Source organism: Erigeron canadensis, chromosome 7 (assembly GCF_010389155.1).
Source record: "Erigeron canadensis isolate Cc75 chromosome 7, C_canadensis_v1, whole genome shotgun sequence".
NCBI classification, from domain to species: Eukaryota; Viridiplantae; Streptophyta; class Magnoliopsida; order Asterales; family Asteraceae; genus Erigeron; species Erigeron canadensis.
This window is the reverse complement of record NC_057767.1, coordinates 36878471-36892310: the sequence shown is the minus strand read 5'-3', so window position 1 is coordinate 36892310 and position 13840 is coordinate 36878471.

Here is a 13840-nt window from a genome sequence, read left to right as displayed (position 1 = left end):
CCTTTTTCTGTTATCTTTTATTATTGATGAAAGTTATCTATTATAAGGGAATTTTTTCTATAATAAAGGTGCTAATTAAGGACAAAAGCTTACAACAAATTAACACATGAAAGCCGTTGGAAATCAATGTGTGGAAAAGGTCCACAGCTTTACTACTAAAAAAATATAGATTCGGCGATACATGAAAACGAAAGGAAGTTTCTTGCAAAATGCATCCTTTCGTAAGTGACAATTAAGCCCTTACTATTTCTTCACAAAGTGACAAAACATATGCTTTATATCTAGAGCAGAAGGGTTAGTATCGTCACACACAAACTTATGATCTGGAATAACACTTTTCCACATTTTTTCTCCTTACAAACAACCACTCTTAATTCATTCTCATAACATCTAACCGCGTATTACAATCACATTAGCAACTAAGCATATATATACATACACAAACATTGCCTCTTTCAACTCATTTACCACATCCTCATACTTCATACCCCATAAAAAAACATCCATCACCTTTTTCTTTAATTTTGCTATAGACTAGCTTTTGGTCTTTATGGATACCAATTAAGTACAAAATGTACAAGAGTTCTTCGAAATCCAATATAGGCCGTCGACGGGCATGGAATATACTACGATTAGCCTTGTTATGGGCAAGAAAAGGCGGAGTTTTCACTTTGAAGAAATTAACGATTAATAATGCTATCTAATTTCCATCATCAATCAAACAAAAACATCATCGGATCCCTACAGGATGGAGACCGTACGTCAACTCTCTTTTGATGCTGCTCCTATCATACTATACATGTTAGGATGCATCGTCCCAACTCATCATTGCGCTTCCATTTGCCTCACATTCCTTGCATCAACCCACAAATTAGTACCCTAGCTTGATTCAGATATTTTCGACCTAGCTGGATTGTAATAGTGAAAGTGAATATTCTTATCATTGTCAACAACAACCTAGAAGAAGTTTCTTGATTAAAAACGAAGAAGAAGATGAACAAAATGACCAACAAATATTATGTGACGAAGAAGGAATTGATGTTAAAGTTTCATAACTAAATTTTATCATCAACTTAAGCTTCAAAGGCAAATCTCATACCTTCAATATAATAAAAATTTAACGGGGATGTGTAAATGATTTATATATATAGAAGACTCCACTTTCAAATTTTATTTATTCATATATTGATTCTGCTCGTCCTACGTACAAATTCATTGGTTAATTTATACCATTTTTTGGTTAAATTTTGAGAGAACGATTAAGCATGTTGTATAATTTACATCTATATTGTAGATGTGTTAATATAAAAATTTGCATTAGTATTATATATCATGTGAATCATTCCACTAAAAGCGTGGACAAATGAAATTTTTTTTTACTTTTAATTTTCTTTCATTTCTTTCATTTGGTCTTAATTAATTAATTTCTTTCATTTGTATTCATTTGTTTTCGTATTATTTATGTGTCTGTTCATTTTTATGTATCATTTCATTATTTGTCCGATAACGATTTGTTATGTTACATGATAGCCCCGTTAAATTAATCTGTTTGGTTCGTCTACAATCATATCATGATGCTTCATCTATATACATACATACATATATATATATATAAAGTTTTCACGACTTTTTATTTTTGAAAGTATTAAAAAAATGTAACATTTTCGCTTATCACCCTTAAAATGATTTCACTTACATTATTCCTTAACATTAAATACATATACATCAATTACCAACATTACTCGCGCCACCAGTCGCCACCAACACCAATTATTGCCACCATCACCATACCATGCACCGCCATTACCACAATGTCATCTCCACGATCACCAACACATTACACGGGTTACGGGTATCCTTTCTATTTTTTGAATTTGTTAGGTGCATCTTATTTATATTACAAAATGATTCGTTATAACTTATAACTTGTAGCCTGTAACAAAGGCCCATTCTACCTCATTCAAGAAAGTGGGCTACATATGATAGGACCAGGCTATTAGCCCATAACTTTACAGATCAATAAAAAGGTAAAATATATTGGACTGGTTTAACGCCACAATACCATTTACCAAATACTGCCAAAGTGCCAAGCAAATAATCATGAATTAATGATTTATTAAACATTTTGAGATATGTTTTTTCAGCTTCTTCGCCGTTAAATTTTATTTTATTTATTCTTTTTTAAATATGAATATTAAATCTAAATATTTTTATTTTTTCTAACAACATATTCTTCTATTCATACTCCAAAATTATTATTATAAAAAAAAAAAAAAAAAAGGGATATTATATTTTGATTCTGATGTTAATATTATATATTGTTGGTCAAATATATCTATATTAGAGAGGTGCCCTCGCAATGAGGTGGTGACAGCAGTGTGGTAGTGGTGCCGGCGCCGAGTAGTTTAGGTGATTGATGTAAATATAACAAGAGTGATAATTTAAGTATATTAAAAGATAAATGATATATGTTATAAGTATGTAAGAATGGTAATATGAAAAGTCTGAATTTTTAAGACATTCCGAAAATAAAAATCCAAAATGCTTTATAGGTAGTTATAGATATAGATTATAGAAGAGTTCCAAAATTCCTAATTAACCGATTTGCTCCATTTACAACGCTAATCATAAGCGACAATTTGTCGTGATAATATATACGGATATTAATCTGTCATGATTCATTAACCAAATTGTAATGAGTTTAACACAACATTATGAGCTATAATTTAGAGGAGCGAGCGAAACTTCGGAGGTAATATAAGAGCTAAGCGACACATAATTAAAGAAACACACTAGCAAGCTAGTTGGAAACAAATCTGAGAATAACTTTATGGTTTCTCGGTATTGGACATCGGTCTTTGAAAAAATCTTGAGAATTGTTTGTGTAATCATTATCTTTCCAAAGAAATACACATCAATGCAGGACAACTCTATAATGTTATTTATACACGTGCAATATTGTCTTTAGACCGATATTCACATATATATTTGAGAAAAGTTAAATACAGCTTTAAGAGCTGTATTTAATATGCATAAAAAAATTTGTATTTTTTCTATTAAAAATCTGTCCCTAATTTTCATGGTAAATATATAAATAATTTATGCACCTTAAACACAACCCTAAGGTCGCATTTGGTTCGCAAATTCTGATAGAATTTGATGGAATTGGAATTGAATTTCATTCCTTAGTGCGTTTGGTTGCTCAATGATGAAGGAATATCATTCCGTTGGAATGTCAACATTCCCTCATTTGATGGAATCTCCATTCCATGTGGATAAGGGAAAGAATCTCATTTCGTCTCTCCCTTAAATTTTCAAAAAATGAAAAACATTCCATCAAATTCCATTCCATGAGATTCCAATTCCTTCAATAGATTCTATTCCATCCAAAAACATTTCATGAACTAAATGCGCCCTAAAGACTGTATTTAACAAACCCCTATATATTTATACGATTATTTTTTACAATTCATTTCAGTTTTTACTATTTATATTTGACTCGGCATGCTTCATGCAAGATGCAGTAGTCAGTGTCAATGTGTCATCATCCATCATGGATTCCTATTTGTCAATAATATATTACAATTAATATAATTGTTTGAATTCCTCGAAAGAGCAAAACATTTTTTGAAATCAGATGGAAATGCTCTGGATGCGCCATAAAAGAAAAATGATAAATTCTTTTAAATATTAGCCTAAAAATTCTCTTAAAACTATAAAAATGATATGTGTCATCAATTAATTTTCTTTCCTAATCTTACTTTTTGATTTTATTCTTTTAGGAAAATTAATCATGTCCCCTCATAAAATAGTTATCATAAATTGTGCTTCCAAGTTCCCGTAACAATCACATAATGCATTATTTTTCCGACATTCATTATTTGTCAAGAAACAATAGATACAAAAAATACTTAACTTTTTATAATTATGATTAAAGAGTAAATACTTTAATACTTTAACTAAACAAAACATGACATGACATGATATCTTTAAAAAAAAAAAATGCCATTTTCAACTATTTTAGTTGAGGGGTAAGGATTTATGTCTTAAAAAAATATAGAGTCGATCCAATCCTTGATATTGATGAATTTAAAAATACTAAGATGAATATTCGCGCAACGTGGCGGTGGTGGCGGCGGCGTGTCGGTGGTGTTGGTGGCGGTGGCGACTTGTAGTGGCAACGGTGGCGGGTAAAATAGATAATTGATGTAAAATAATTCATGTGATTTAAGGTGTTAACCAAAGTAATTTAGTAGATACGAGCATGGTACCCGCGCCATGCAGCGGCAGTAACGGCGATGACGGTTTAGTGGTGTTGGTAACGGATGATGATGACATCGATAATTGGTGTCGGGTAATGAAAGTTAATGTAAAGATAATAAAGTTTCATTTTTTTGTAAGGGTAATTTTGAAACTTCATGGATAAGGTGTGTGAATATAATGTAAATGTTGAGGATATTTTAAGAAGGAAAAATATGCTTAAATCTTAATTCCAATACCCTTTATAAGGGATTATAGAAAAGATGTATGTTATAAATGTTTTAAGAGATTTCAAAAATAAAATACCTAGTTTGTATTATAAGGGAGTATGAATATATACTGTTATTCAAAAGAAAGTATTCTTGTACGAAATGTTTAGTTTTCATGAATATTCATTTTACATCAAGTAAAAATTAACTAATATATACTAATTAATTATATATAAGTTAAAGACTGGTAATTGATATAAAATATAAAAAAAAATTGATTAATCTTTTTAAATATCCTCTTAAAACCTTCAAATAATGACATGTGTATACCATTAAAAAAAAATTTTAATTTCAACTTTTCATTTTGTTGCATGTTATAATCTTATAGTTAGATGAAATTTTAAGGTTAGAAGGATTAATCCTTTTCTCCAAATGCAAATCTTATTCCATCATTAGATTGAAGATGAAAGTATTTTAAGTTTGGATGTAACAAAGTATTTAAGTTTTGATTTAATCAAGACTGGTAATTGATATAAAATAAGTTTGAGACATTTGTTAGTTACATTTAAGGTGGGACCTTATAAACAAATTTTGATATGTGGTTAATATTTTTGTTTTTAAAAATAAAGTTCAAACGTTTTATCTTTATGATTTGTAAGGCTGAAGATCTTTTTTAAAATTGCATAGAGCTAGAAGCAGCCTTTTTACACTGTTATTGAAAAGTAATACTACTTATAACTTAACTTCTTTCATACATTGTCGAGGTACTAACACATAAAACTCATAAAATTAGGACTGTAAACGAACTGAACAGTTCACGAACAGTTCATGAACCGTTCGGTGGAAAGTTCGTTCCTGTTCGTTCGGTTAGTTAAATGAACGAACATGAACAAAGCTCTCGTTCGTTCATTTACGTTCATGAACGTTGAATAATTTGTTCGTGAACGTTCGTTCATTTATGTTCACGAACCGTCGTTCGTGAGCAATAGTTTGTTTATGTTCGTGAACATTTGTTTTTTACATATATATATATATATATACACACACATAATCAACTAAACTATAAAAAATAAGTTTAAATATAACTATTTTTTTATATGATAGTATATATTATTAATACCTAATTATTTTAAGAAAAAGTTTCAATAAAGATACTTAATTTATAAATATTTTCGCACGTGTGTGTTCATTCATTAGTGTTCGTTCATTTGTATTCATGAACGTTCGTTCATGAACACAAACAAACGAACATGAACAAGTCATTATGTTCGTTTATGTGTTCGTGAACCGTTCGTTAAGTTAAACAAACGAACATGAACAAGGTCTCGTTCGTGTTCGTTCGGTTCGTTTACAGCCCTACATAAAATACGAAGTCAGATGCTTACTTACATATATGGTGGGGTCTTACACTCTTACTATGAGGTTTTCCTTTTCTCTCTTTTTTTTTTTACAGCTTTACTGAGATTTAAACACGGGAGGTGGTTCCCTCAAGTTCTCCTAACTTGACTAATTAAGTTGGGAAGATCTTAACCCTTGATTTTTATCCAAGGGTCAAGATCTTCCCAACTTGACTAGTCAAGTTGGGAGAACTTGAGGAATCCTTTCCCTTTAAACACTATCACATATTGCAATCTTGTACTATGTTTATGTGTGACCCCCACAAAGAAAAAAATCATGTGTTTATTGTATAAGCTTTTCTACCTTTCTTAATGGGAAAATAATAAATCTTCTTACATATTAGTTTAAAAATATTCCTAAAATTTAGAAAAGGTAATATGTGATATCCACTAATTCTTTTTCTTAATCTTACTCTATGATTTTTTTACATGTCATCGTCCAATAGTTAAAAAAAACTTTTAGGCTATTTTTTTTAAATATTAATCATTTCCCTTTTTGATGTGCCAATAATAAATTAATAACAATATTTTTCTTTTCATATATACATAAAAAAACATAAAGTAGGAGAAAGAATTTATCTTTCTAGATCCACCTAATAAAATCCATAAAATGCATTTTAATTTTCCAACCCTTTCAACTAATCTTTCCAACCATTTTTACTAGTGGCTCATAATTTTCAACCCTCTCGAATCTATTTATTTTTTGTTTGTCATAATTAAATGAATTGTTCATACAATAAAACATTTTCATTTAAACCTTTATTTTTTAATAACAACAAACATATATATATATATATATAAATTTTATCGGGGTTTCAATTCCCCATCACCCAAAAATATATATATATATATATATATAATCTTAAACAAAAAATGTATTTTTTATATCCAAAATTTAGGTTTAAAACTAAATTTTTTAAAATTATACTAACTATTTTGTAAACAACTAAAATTTAAAGAGACTGAAATTAAATTTAAATTAAATATATATTTTTTTTGTCATCTTCTCTCTCCTTCAACTGGAAGGGAAAAAAAAAAAGAAACGTTACTCTCATTTGCTACCTATCCTCTCGCTCTTCTTTTGACCACCGAACAGAATTTTTTGTATGGATACAAAAAATTTCGAGGGATGTGGTGTAAATGCGAACTTTGGTTTGAAAATTTGCAAATCCACGAAAATCGTTGTCTAAGACACCGGTCTTGAGATTTTCGAACAAAGCTGGTGTCTAAGACACTGGTCTTGGCATACGTGGCGTGACTTACACCCAAAGCCGATGTCTTAGAGGCCACTTTTCATTTTTTGTTCTACCTTCCTGCCAAAGCCGGTGTCTAAGACACCAGTCTTAAAAACCTCTTTTTTTCTCAAAGTAAACACGCATACGTACGTTTAATTTTTAAGACCGGTATCTAAGACACCGACTTTGGTAGGAAGGTAGAAAAAAAGAATGAAAAGCGGCCTCTAAGACACCGGATTTGGGTGTAAGTCACGCCACGTATGCTAAGACCGTTGTCTTAAACACCGACTTTGTCCGAAAATCTCAAGACCGGTGTCTTAGACACCGGTTTTCGTAGATTTGCAAATTTTCAAACCAAAGTTCGCATTTACACGACATGCCTCGAAATTTTTTGTATCCGTATAAAAAATTTCACTGAACACCTACACTCTTTCTCCATTTATGGTCACGGAGTATATTTAACCCGCCATCCAAGCCGCTAGAGCATAAATTTGGTACCAGCGGCGGTGTTACCGACAGTATGGAATGATACCGCCGGGTATATTACCCCTGCTCGATCCGTGTTCCCTAACTACTACTTAAAGCATTAGTTGGTCGATATACGTACGTAATGTGAAGAAAACTACTTCATGATCGAATCAATTAATTATATCGAAGTCATGTTACAGATGCATATATATTTCTTCTCATTAATTGTGAATTATTACGTGATACAATAATTTAACTACCTCAAAAACTACAAACAAGTAAGTAGATCGAGGAACTAATTAACCATGTGACGTATGGAAGTTTGATATATGGTCAAAGTCATCAAACCTTGATAGAAAACTTTGACAGCTATATATTGCTACGAAAAAGAATTTGATATCGAACAAACTAAAACCACATTAACTATTGGACTACCCTCAATTGTCTCTTGAATAATAGTAAACCTTAAAGACATGCATGTACGCACCTTGAAATGCCAGAACAGCAATGTTCATGACTAGTCACCTATATATACATGGATGATAAGGACTGAGGTCGCGTTTGGTTCGCAGATTCTGATGAAATTTGATGGAATTAGAATTGAATTTCATTCCTTAGTGCGTTTGGTTGCTTAATGATGAAAGAATATCATTCCGTTGGAATGTCAACATTCTCTCATTTGATGGAATCTCCATTCCATGAGGATGGGGGAAGGAATCTCATTCCGTCTCTCCCTTAAATCTTCAAAAAATGAAAAACATTTCATCAAATTCCATTCCATCAGATTCCAATTCCTTCAATAGATTTCATTCCATCCAAAAACATTCCGTGAACCAAACGCGCTCTGAGTATTGCAAACGTACCAAAGCTGCTTGGTCTATCGATAAGACTATTCGGAACATTTTTTAAGAAGTCATATGATTGCCATGATATTGATACCTCAGAAATTTCAAACTACGTATACAAAATTTATAAAAATAATGTCAATGACAATTACAACGGCACATATGCCATCTTAGTTAAATTAATTACTAGCTATCTTTGGGTTGTTGATAGGTGCAAAATAAAGTCATAAGTTATTTAACTTACTAAATCTAGCTAAGAAATATATAGTGTTTACAACTTTTTTTAAACAAAACATTATTATGTTATAGATATATACCATGTTAAATAAATAATCCTTGACAGATGTTTATAATCAAATGCGAACTTTTAATGCTCTTTTATAAAACACTAGATTAAACCCAGATGTTGTCCGGGCCTGACCGAAAACGTAGATAAATAAAATATTGACAATTATAATAGTATTCATAGTTTTTGATATCATAAAAACTATCAGAATACGACTTATGCAAATAGTAAGACTATAATATTAGTGAATATATGATATATGTCAAATATGCTAAAGTATGATTAATTAAATGCAATATTAGTTATAACAAAACTATATGTAGGAATAATAATAATAATAATAATAATAATAATAATAATAATAATAATAATAATAATAATAAGAAGAAGAAGAAGAAGAAAAACTAAAATAAAAATAATTAAATAATAATAATAATAATAGTAATTTACAATATTATTCATAATTTTGATATTATAAAAATTATCAGATTACGACTGATGTAGATAATAAGATTATGATTTTTTTATGGATATATGATATGTGTTAAATATGAAAAATCATGATCAATTAAACGTAATTTTTTTTTTTGAACAGCAAGTTAATTATTCAATATAAACTTCGGCAATGTGCCGAAGACGGGGGATATTACATCAAATAAGATGGACTAATTTGCCACATTGGCCACACGAAGCTAAATTTATTACAACGAGATGATAACCATAAAAATGAAAGCGACAAAGTAGATTGGAAAATGGCCTCGCTAGTTTCGTGCTTGGATCAGAATGCCGCTTCGTTTCTGTTCTTCCATAGTAACCACCACCAAACTGAGAGGATACCATAAATGACCTTCTTGTAGGGAGAAACACAATGTAGAGTCTCAACCCAAGAAGACAACTAAGTGGGGTTGCATTGGAGGAATATCAAGCTGCAACCAAGAAGTAAGGTATGCCCTCGTTTTGCGAGCAGTCTCGCAATAGATGAAGGTATGAATGATCATATCTAGACCCGAAAAGCATATGGGGCAGACCAAGGGCATGTACGGGATCCCACGTAAAGCCAAGTTAATTCGGGAAGGAAGGTAATCGCGAAGTAATCGCCATGAAAAGATGTTAACCTTCTTAGGAATCCAAGAGTTCCAAACAGTAGAAGAATTAAGAGCAGGTAGTATGAAAGTATCTAGAGCATGGCGGAAATTTGAAACTTGAAAAAGTTTTTCTCCACGATAGTTCCATACCCAAATATCGCTACCTGAAGACAACTGAAAATCGCCAACCACCGTTAACAAAGCATCAAATCTTCCTGTTCTCTTCCTAACCTCACCATTCTTCTCCAAGACCACAACCAGTTCAGGCCAACACGTTTACTAGCAATGTTGCACCCTTTATCTGTTTCTAAAGCAAAAAGACGAGGAAATCGAACTGCAAGAATGTCACCATCAAGCCAAGGGTCTGTCCAAAAACTCGTGTTAGAACCATTATGGACCTGTTTTCTAATAATATCACGAGAAACAGAAGTAAGCTCATGAACATGAGTGAATGTTTTACAAAGTTCAGCCCACATGCCGTTACCCTCACACTTGAAATCATCCCACACAGTAGGACCATGAATAGCACTAACGAGTTTAACCCAAAGAAGCTCTGGATGAGCACGGGCACGCCATCTCCACTTGTAGATGAGTGCAAGGTTTAGTGCCTCTAAGCTACCAAAACCGAGGCCTCCAACTGTTTTGCTGGATAAAACTGTTGTCCATTTGACCCAAGCCATCTTCTTATTATCTTTGTTGCCGCCCCAAAAAAAATTCATTCGAATTGATTCGAGTTTGTTGATCACAGAACGAGGCATTTTAAACAGAGAACAATAATAGGTACCAAGTGAACCAAGAACAGAAGTAAGGAGAGTGGCTCGTCCTCCAATAGAGAGAAGGCTCGCATTCCACCTAGAAAGTCGTTTATTAAACTTATCTATAATGGGTCTCCACCCATTAATTCTCGTCATTCTTTCACCGACAGGAATACCAAGGTAGTTCATTGGTAAGGATTCAACTTGACACCCAAACATTGCAGCCATTGAATCAACATCTTCTTGTAATACATTTACCCCAATGATGGACGATTTGTTGTTATTAATTCTTAAACCCGAAACCAGATAGAGAGTTTTGAGGGCCGTACAAATGACATCCAGATTTAAAGAAGACCAGTCACATAAAATTATTGCATCATCCGCATAAAATAGATGAGAGATTGAGATACCTTCAATCAAAGCACAAAAGAGCAAACCATTGTTAACAAGTCGGTTCAATGCAACATTAAATCCCTCCAAAGCAATAATAAATAAAAATGGTGCCATAGGGTCGCCTTATCTGAGCCCCCTCTGAATATCAAACTCCTTCGTAGGACTGCCGTTGATGAGAATAAAAGTGCGAGCCGATGATAAACAGCCATTTATCCAACCAATCCATTTCTGACAAAATCCCATAGCCTCCATAACTTTAAAGAGAAAATTCCTAGATAACAAGTCATATGCCTTTTCAAAGTCGATTTTAAAAAGAAGAAATTTCTTGTTTTTTCTCTTGTACCAGTCTATCACCTCATTAAGCATTAAAGGGCCATCGAGAATTTTAAATGTGGCAGTAATAATAATAATAGTAGTAATAAGAGGAGGGAAAAAAACTAAAATAGAGATAACTAAAAACGATAACAATTAAATCTAAAATAATATAATATAAATACATAAAGAATACAAAAATAAAAGAGAAAGTAACCACTAAGCTAAATATGACATGACAGCTAACCATTTATTTATAGCTAATTTATTAGTTGAAATATATTTATAAAAAGTTAAATGGGATATTTAAGAATTTGACATATATACAAGATGATGATTTATCAAAATTAAAGGATAATTATATAAGCCCTAACATATTCTCTTACTTATATAGATATAAAGATATATCATATATAACCAATATCATATAAATGTTACCAAACATTAGTTAAAAATCTATATAAATTAATTAAATAAGACAAAGATACAATGTGTTTAAAACAAATCACATTAATAAATTTTGAATTTATGAATATATCTCTATCTTTATAATATTCTAGAAAGAATACATTAAGTAAATAAAAAATTCTTGTAAATCCTAAATTATAGCAAAAGTTAGGGATAAACCTACGTACAATAATAGAAAAATATTATTACTATATTTATATTTTTATATATTCATATATTAAATTTGTATTTATAATTAGAATTTACATATATTTACATAATCTACATGACATGAAATAATATCAAGAATTTAGAAAAAAATACAACTAATAAAAAATCCTACTTGTCATATAAATAAAAATGTCACATGAGATTTTTCATATCCTCTTCTAATTATATAGAGAGATACATATATTTTTTTAATGACAAAATATATTAATTGTGATCTACTAACAAGGTAGTAGAGATCTTAAAACAAAGGTAAATACAAACAGTAATTACAAGAAAAACGAGAAGAAATGTAACAAACTAAGGAGCATGCTCAACACGATTCGGGACTTATTTACGAGGATCACAAAAAGAGTTTAAAAAAACTCAGACCAGTTACGAAAACACCAAAACACGAGGAAAAAACCCACCAGCAGAGACTACGTCACTGATTTTTACGTTGTAGTACTGATTTTTACGTTGTAGGACTCTTGGTAGTTGGTACCATCCCATACAAGCTCCAAAAGAATGAAACTTTCAACAATGACTAATAACATTCCTTCATTGATGAAGCCATAATGTTGCCGCCCTAGCAAAGTGGAAGAAGGAGAATTAATCTTCATTGCCTTAAAAGACTCTACCGACCGTATCCAATCTATATCAAAGTGTTTACCCAATTTCCAATCCGCAGAAAGGAAGCGGAAACCAAAGTAATAAAAATAGGCGCCTGGTAAATCGACCAAAGTAATAAAATAGGCGCCTGGGATACCAAAAAGGTGTGGTTGGGATACTAGGGGTGTAAAAATATCTTTATCATTCTCCTTTACATTACTACATTAGCATGGATGAAGTTATCTTGAGCTTTCCATCTTAGCCACCATCACACGAACAAAGTAGCCTCTATAATCTTGAACGATCTGGTCGAATATTGTAAAATCATATGTTATATAAAACATGTAAGACTAAGAGGAGCAGCCCTTCATGAGAATGCCCCCCTCCTATAAAAACGTGTCATGTGACATTCACTAATCATGAGGGACATTCCCTCCATTACCTTGGAGTAGACCCTCGTGGTTATAGGAATATCCCTCCTCCTAAATAGATTATAAGGTAAAAAAAAATAATAAATAAATAAATAAAATTAGACTCTAAAACTGTCAAAAGGAGGAAGAAAACAAACAGCCGGACGCATTAGAGATGAGACTGGGCACGCTTTTTAAGGAAGTGGAACGCCCCGGGGCCGAGCTGAGACGTTCCGGACGAAAGAACAAAAAGAAACACGCTACTCCTAATGGTCTAAAATGTGTTTGACCGGGCCAATTTGTCATATAAAACATGTTGATTTCATGTTTGTTAGTGTTTACTAAGGTATATTCGTCAGTTTTGAACTTTTGATGTTGTCATAGTCAATCAAAATATATTTATTTTGTAATGAAAAGTAAAAAAAAAAAAAAGGAAGAAGCATACTGAAAATCAACTTTTTAGTTAATGTCGCGGACCATTGGCTTTTCCTCTTTTACATCATCAACAATTCGACACAGCTTTTAGCCTTTTATCATCATTTATCATCATTGTAAACACTAAACAGCTTAATACTTTCAACAGTAAATATTCTAATCAAGAGAATAATGCTTGTATATCTATCTTTATAAGGTGTGTTTGGTTCGAGGATTTAAAAATGAACGAATCAGAATGAAAACGTCGCCGTCACTCCGTCATATAAGGGTGCGTGGTTCACAAAATGTTTTTGAAATGAATAAAATCTTTCGAAGGAATTAAAATCTGAATGAATGAAATTTGACAGGATGTTTTTTATTTTTTGATAATGATGGAATGTTTACATTCATACGGAATGATATTCTCCCTTCTTTGAACAACCAAACGCATTAAGGATTGAAATTTAATTCCAATTCCATCAGATTTTATTAAATTCTGTTAAAC